This window comes from Dasypus novemcinctus, chromosome 8 (genome assembly GCF_030445035.2).
Source record: "Dasypus novemcinctus isolate mDasNov1 chromosome 8, mDasNov1.1.hap2, whole genome shotgun sequence".
Lineage (NCBI taxonomy): Eukaryota > Metazoa > Chordata > Mammalia > Cingulata > Dasypodidae > Dasypus > Dasypus novemcinctus.
This window is the reverse complement of record NC_080680.1, coordinates 116,491,899-116,498,620: the sequence shown is the minus strand read 5'-3', so window position 1 is coordinate 116,498,620 and position 6,722 is coordinate 116,491,899. Positions and strand designations below refer to the sequence as shown.

At 37.0% G+C, this 6,722-nt stretch overlaps 1 pseudogene; it reads left to right on the top strand.

Annotated features, from left to right (window-relative positions):
* Positions 1-1,942: 1,942 nt before the first annotated feature.
* Positions 1,943-3,323, top strand: LOC101413733 (olfactory receptor 13F1-like; annotated as a pseudogene).
* Positions 3,324-6,722: the final 3,399 nt, after the last annotated feature.

Genomic DNA, 6,722 nt, shown 5'->3' with positions numbered 1-6,722 from the left:
CTCTGTTAGAGAATATAGCAAGACTTCCTAGAGTGGAATTCAATATCCTTTTGGTTATTGTGTGGGTTTCTACCCACCCAGAAAACATCCCACGATCCCTTGAAAATATTAATATTCCCTGAAGGCATGCCTCAGGTATACTCCTCCCCATACATGTTCCCATCACCGACACCTGCACAAGTGATACTCCTCTGTCACAGTTGCAACCCTTCTGCAATCCAAAACCTGACCAAAAACAAAGCCAAAAGGAATAAAAATAAAATAATAATAAAAAACAAAATACAAAAATAAAAAATAAAAATTAATTTTTTCATTGTGTCTTTTATCACCATATCTTTTATGTACAGTGACAATTTCTTCTGTATGTTCCCCCAGTGTCTTATTTTTTCACTTTACTTCAAAGGAAGCTGTAGGTTACAGAAAAGTCACATAACATAGAAAATACAGGGGATTCCTCTATATCCCCCTCCCTCTCCTTCTCACATTTTTCCCTATTGATAACATCTTACATGAGTATGATACATTTGTTACAATTGATGAACAAATATTGAAGCATTGCTACTAACCATGGCCAATTGTTTACATTATGGATTACACTTTGCACTGTACACTGGCTTATTTTTGTTTCTGGTTTTGAGATACCAGGGCTGGGGATTGAACCCAGGACCTCACATGTAGGAAGCAGATGTTGAACCACTGAACCACACTGGCTTCCGAAGTGTGAAGTGGATGGTTTTTTGTAGCACCAAGGCCCTAGGATTCCTTTGAACAATGCTTTCCTATATTAAAAGAAATGAAACATATCCCAGGGTCTTAAAGATTTTATCCTTATTGAAACAAGTTAATGGAAGATTCTCAGGCTAAATTTTGATTGCAATATGATATATAGTGAGGAGAGGATTTCTGGTCACACTTTCATAAAGCTGGCAATAGTTCAAATTTATAACTTTCTCTGAGAAGAGGAATACGTATGATAAATGATATAGATAACTGAGTAATGGCTTTGTTACAGACTTTTACTAACAAAAAAGTATCCAATCACAACTGTACAGTGATAAAAATAGAGCATGCTTTCCCCACACCCCCATCCACCATGCACAATCAGGCCCCCAGGAGGAAAATGGGCAAGTACGTAGAGGGATTACAAAGCATTGCTCAAGTAAACGGAGCCTTCTTTGGGCTTTTGAAGGGTCAAAGCGCCATTATTTGATGAAACTACCTTCCCAGAAGGGACTATTTGACAGAAAAGCCCCAGGTTCTGCATCCCTTCTCATACTTCTCATAAGTTCTCTCTTTGGGCCATGATGAAAAATAGATGACTTCCTTAAACTCACAACCCTGCATATTAAGTCTATTATGATACCTCCCTCAATATAAGGAGAAAATGGCAATAGTCTCCTTAATGTTATACAAATTAATCAACTTGACTGACTTTCGTAAGACAATGAGAAGCAAAGTTCCCATTCCCAAATACACTATAGACTGGAGCAAGTTTCCTTCTTGTTGAATAGCACTACAATTAGGACAGACCCAGCTAATGACTATAATTGGATCTGTGAGACACTGTCCCTAGAGTTACAGAATTTGTAATCCTGCATATATAGATTTTAAACGTTAATTTGTTGCACAATTTGGAAAATTTTCACAACCAACCAATAAGTTCAATTGCCTGGTAGTGCAAATGATTGGTCCTTTAGAGGATGTGAGTGGATCAGAGACTTGATGGCAACTCTTTCAAAACGAAAGAAATCTCTGTCATGTCTGCCACCATGAGAATGTGTGTCATCATTTTCTTGGGTTTCAGAGGGAAATTCTGAATGTGTATCTAACTATTCATCATATTCAGTAAATTAATACGTAGTTGCAGAAATCTATACCTTCTTTTCTTCACTGAATCTTCCAAATTATTTTGGACAGATCTCTATGAGTGCCTGAAGAAAACATGAAGTTAGAAAGCAGAGTATCTCCAAAGATGATTACCAAACCAGGAGAAGGAAATCATTCCAATGGTCCAGAGGTAAATAGATAACCATAGAAGAGTTAAAAATCTGACTTTGGAAGAAAGAAAGCATAAGATTTCTTCCTCTCTCTTTCTCTCATCATGTTTTTGTGAAATAACTCCCCTTACAGGAATGTCAAAAGAGAATATGGAAGCAAAAAGAGCAGATTGAGAGTTTTTTATTTATAGATGTCCAGGTTGAAATTTTCCTTTTTAATGACAAATTCCTTCAAACATGTATTCCCAATACTCTCATCAAGCTAGAGAAGCCATTAAACATAGACCACAAGTTGATATGAAGCAAAAATAAAGAAAATGAGGGAGAATGGTTGTTTTCTAAATAAAATGTAGTGCTACTCCTTCTGTGCATAATAACAGATGAATGGAATAGATTAAAGTGTTTCAAGAAAACTGGACTTCTGTAACAGGTTTTGTCATCCTGGGGATTTCCCACTACCCTAAAGTCAAGATCCTTATATTTGTAGTGTGCCTGCTGATGTACTCGATCACCTTTCTGAGCAATGTTGTTCTGATCTCCAATGTACTTCTTCCTCAGCAACCTCTCCCTTCTGGACATCTGGTACACCTCTTCTACTCTCACTCCAATGCTGGCAAATTTTGTTTCAGGGACAAACACCATCTCATTCTCAGGATGTGCTGCTCAGATGTACTTCTCTCTTGCTATGGGCTCCACTGAGTGTGTGCTCCTGTCCATGATGGCATATGACTGGTATGTGGCCATCTGCCACCTCCTGAGATACCCCGTCATCATGAACAGGGTGGTCTGTGGGCACATTGCAACTGGTTCCTGGGTGACAGGCTGCCTCACTGCCCTGGTGGAATCAGTGTCTGTGCTACAGCTTTCTCTCTGTGGTAATAGCATCATCAATCATTTCACTTGTGAAATTCTGGCTATCTTGAAACTGGTATGTGTGGACACCTCCATGGTAGAGTTTGTTATGCTGATGATCAGCTTACTTCTCCTTCCTATGCCTCTCCTCCTCATCTGTGTCTCCTATACCTTCATCCTCTCCAATATCCTGAAAATCAGCTCAGCAAATGGAAGAAGCAGAGCCTTTTCAACGTGCACAGCTCACCTGACTGTTGTGGTTTTGTTTTTTGGCACAGCTCTCTCCATGTACTTGAAGCCTTCAGCTGTAGACTCACAGGAAATAGATAAATTTATGGCTTTGTTATGTACTGGTTTAACCCCCATGTCGAATCCTATCATCTATAGTCTAAGGTACAAAGAGGTGATGTGGCTTTGAAAAAAATGCTGAAGAGAAATTCTTTTGGGGTTGTCTTAATTTCTATACAGAAATAATATTGGAACTAACATAGTCACCTGGATTATCTCCAATATTTTCCAGGAAGTTGACTAACACTTGGTGTAAACTAATTCCCTGTTTAACAGTCATTTGTATTAGAAGTTCACCTTTAATTCTCTATCATATTGTCTTCAAAATAAAGCCATTGATATCCAGAAATCATTTAGGGAGCCAGAATTATATTTCCAGAAAAGTATTTAGCATTTATTTGTTATATTTATCTGTGCTTATATATCTTTAAAGTTAGACAATTGCTTATTGTTTCCCACTTGACTTGCTGTATCAGCTCAGTGTCTAGCTCTGGCTTCCCTGTGGCAATAATTTACACAATTAGGGTGTATTATTTTGAGTCTAGTAGATTTTGATGTAATTTTCAGTTAAGTTATTAGTAATTACCTCTGAGTTTAGGAAGAAATAAGAAGTAATTTTAATAAGAATATTAATTGAATATAAACTACAAATTAAAATTCAAAGTAGCATTATATCATAATTCATAAAACCATGGCACCATCAATTTTAGAACCCTTCCTGGTTTCCAATGTTACGATGTAGAAAAAATAGGGTTTCAGATTTGATGAATTATAATAGGGATGAGCCTGCTTATTTGAGGTGTAGTTGTCGAATAAGTGATTAGCTATATCTGTGCAGAGATATCAGCAAAATGATTTCACGGCTATAGTACTGTAAGAGGAAGGATAGGAGATAGGACAGGAGATCTTGCACTACCTCTTAGTATAAGTCATAATACTCTCATGTACAGTGTTTGTGTCAGTGAATGCATCAACACACAACCCATGATATTATTTTTCTTAGAGTATGCTAAATTAACCAATTAAGGTCAAAGAATAAAAGATATCAATACCTATCAAGAAGAGATTACATTGCAGGAAAAATGATATATTAATGTAGACACACATTGGGAGAGAATATTTATAAATATATTTTATATTTACAAACAAAATTGCACAAATTATAACTCCACAAGTGTTGTATATTTGTGAGCTTTCCTTTATCTTTTCCACCCTCACAAGAGCTAGTAAATATGAGGTCCAGGTGAACACATCATTTCTTTTGTATCAGAGAGGCATCCTATCATTGTCACTCTCTAACATGGGTCCAATCTGCCTGAGTTTTAGGTTTAGCGGGGGTCAAAGCCATTGTAGATAATCATTAAAGGAGGTTTCAGCTAGGGCGATATAGAGGAATGGTTCATTTGAAGGTGAGTGGGTTGATTAAGGAACCAGTTGAAGAAAGAATTTGATGACTAGGACCTCTATGGTGCTTGTAAGCCAAGTACCCTAGAACATATGAGAATTTCTCCCCCCCTCAGATAGCAGATGTCCTGTCCTATTGATTCTGAATATCTCCAAAGGTAGGGGATTAATATTTATATTGTGAATTAAAGTACCCAACTATTTTTATTTTCATCCTTACTTGAAAATCTCACAACCAGACAAAATTGACCATGGTTGAATGCTGAGTTGTTTGGATGGAGAAGAAGGAGGAGTAACCCTATTTCCTGGTCAATTGCTACAGCAATTTTAAATACACACTGATTCCAGGTAATCAAATACCTGGAATCTAAGTACATCCAGGGAGTTATCACTTATTATTTGTTTTTATGAGTGAAATATATGATATGGAAATTAAAGTTTTATGCCTCATCAGATTCAAGTATGCCTGTGAAATCTTTTTCAATTACTGTATCTTTTCAGTGTTTTCAAGGGATGTGGACAAGCAGGAAGGCAAATCATTGTCCAGCAGTAAGATCTTATAAAATGGCTTTCTTCTGCTTTAGTGACCATGTGCCTGGAGATGGTCCTTAACTTTTCTGATATTTCCTCAAGAATCTTCTTTTCCAAACAACTAGATCCAGGATGAAAACCAACATTTCTGTGATCCAAATATATTTTCTTGGCTGTGTCCCATGGATGGAGTGACTATGTAATCTTGAATTGTATTTTGATTACTTCATCACTATTCTCTGTTCCATGTTGCCACAATGTTACAACATTCTTTATCAAGAGAGGAAACAGTTCATTTGCCTGTGGTTTACCAAACTGCAATCACATTCCTGTCCTATTTCTCTGAAGTGACATCTGGTTCACACTTTGTTTGCAATATGCATATTCAGTGTCCTTGAATGTTTCACTCACACAGGTGATTGACTTCAATGGATGAGTAAATTCAACCCCTTGTAGGAAATTTAACTATGGGTTAAATTACTTTTCTAATTAATCTGCTAATTTAACTCTCAAATAGCAGCCTTGATTTCAAGTATTTTAGGTTCACTGCATTATGACTCACTCCCATGTACCACCTTGAAATGTATTCATCTGAGCTCAAGGGAAATAAACACTTAATTGCTTTTGCAATCACACTGTAAATGGAAACTCGCTCCTACCATTAGATTCCTGATGAATATTTTTTTCTAAATATTTATGCTTTGTTTTTCCTCATGTTAATAAGGTTTTACATGATTTCTGATGAGGTCCTTTTTGTAAATCAGAAACTTCTCACACATCTAAGGACACCTAATTCTTGTGCTACTTTATTTGTTTTAGGCTATCCTGAAACTTTCCCAAACCATCCTGAGAATAAGGATCACTTGGACTGCTTGCTAAAACCATTATTCTTAGCTCAAACTAAATCTATCAAATCAGAATATTCAGGGAAGAGATCTGCTAATCTGAGGCTTGATAAGACCCTTGTGATTCATATGAGAATTGTGGGAAACTGATAAAAAACATTAAAAGAAAGAGTTTGAACCATTTTACTTAATTTTAGAATGTGGCCCCAAAATAATGTGCTAAATGTCAAGGCAATGGGAATAGTCCATATCAGAATTTGTGAAAGAAATAACTTGTCTGCCAGAGTGGGGTAGATTGGAACTATGGTCCTAATTTTAATCCATTCTTGTGGGTGGAAACCCATTGTAATTAGGACCTTTTGATGAGGCTGCTTCAGTTAATGTATGGCCCAATTGAATCAGGATGGTTCTTAGTACTATTCCTGAAGGCCTTATAGGGAAGGCCACAGAGACAAAGTCAGAGGTGGCAACCAGAAGTTGAATCTCAACAGAACTTGGAAGAGAAGGGAGAAGCCAGGAGAGGCCATCCTGTACACTGCCATGTGACAGAGAAAAGTCAAGTATCAAGGATCTCCAGCTGCTGACCACAAAACATCACATTGCCTTGATGATGTCTTGATTTTGAATTTCTCCTAGCCTCAAAACTGTGAGTCAATAAGTTCCCATTGCATGAGTTCGTTATGAAAGTGCCAGGCAGAGAGAGAGTACATTTAATGGTGTGAAAGGGTCAAAGAACTGTTCAAATGCAAAGTTTCACTTTGTTTCATTTGCTGCTAATTGCATTTGTATAAGGAAAAAGGGAAAA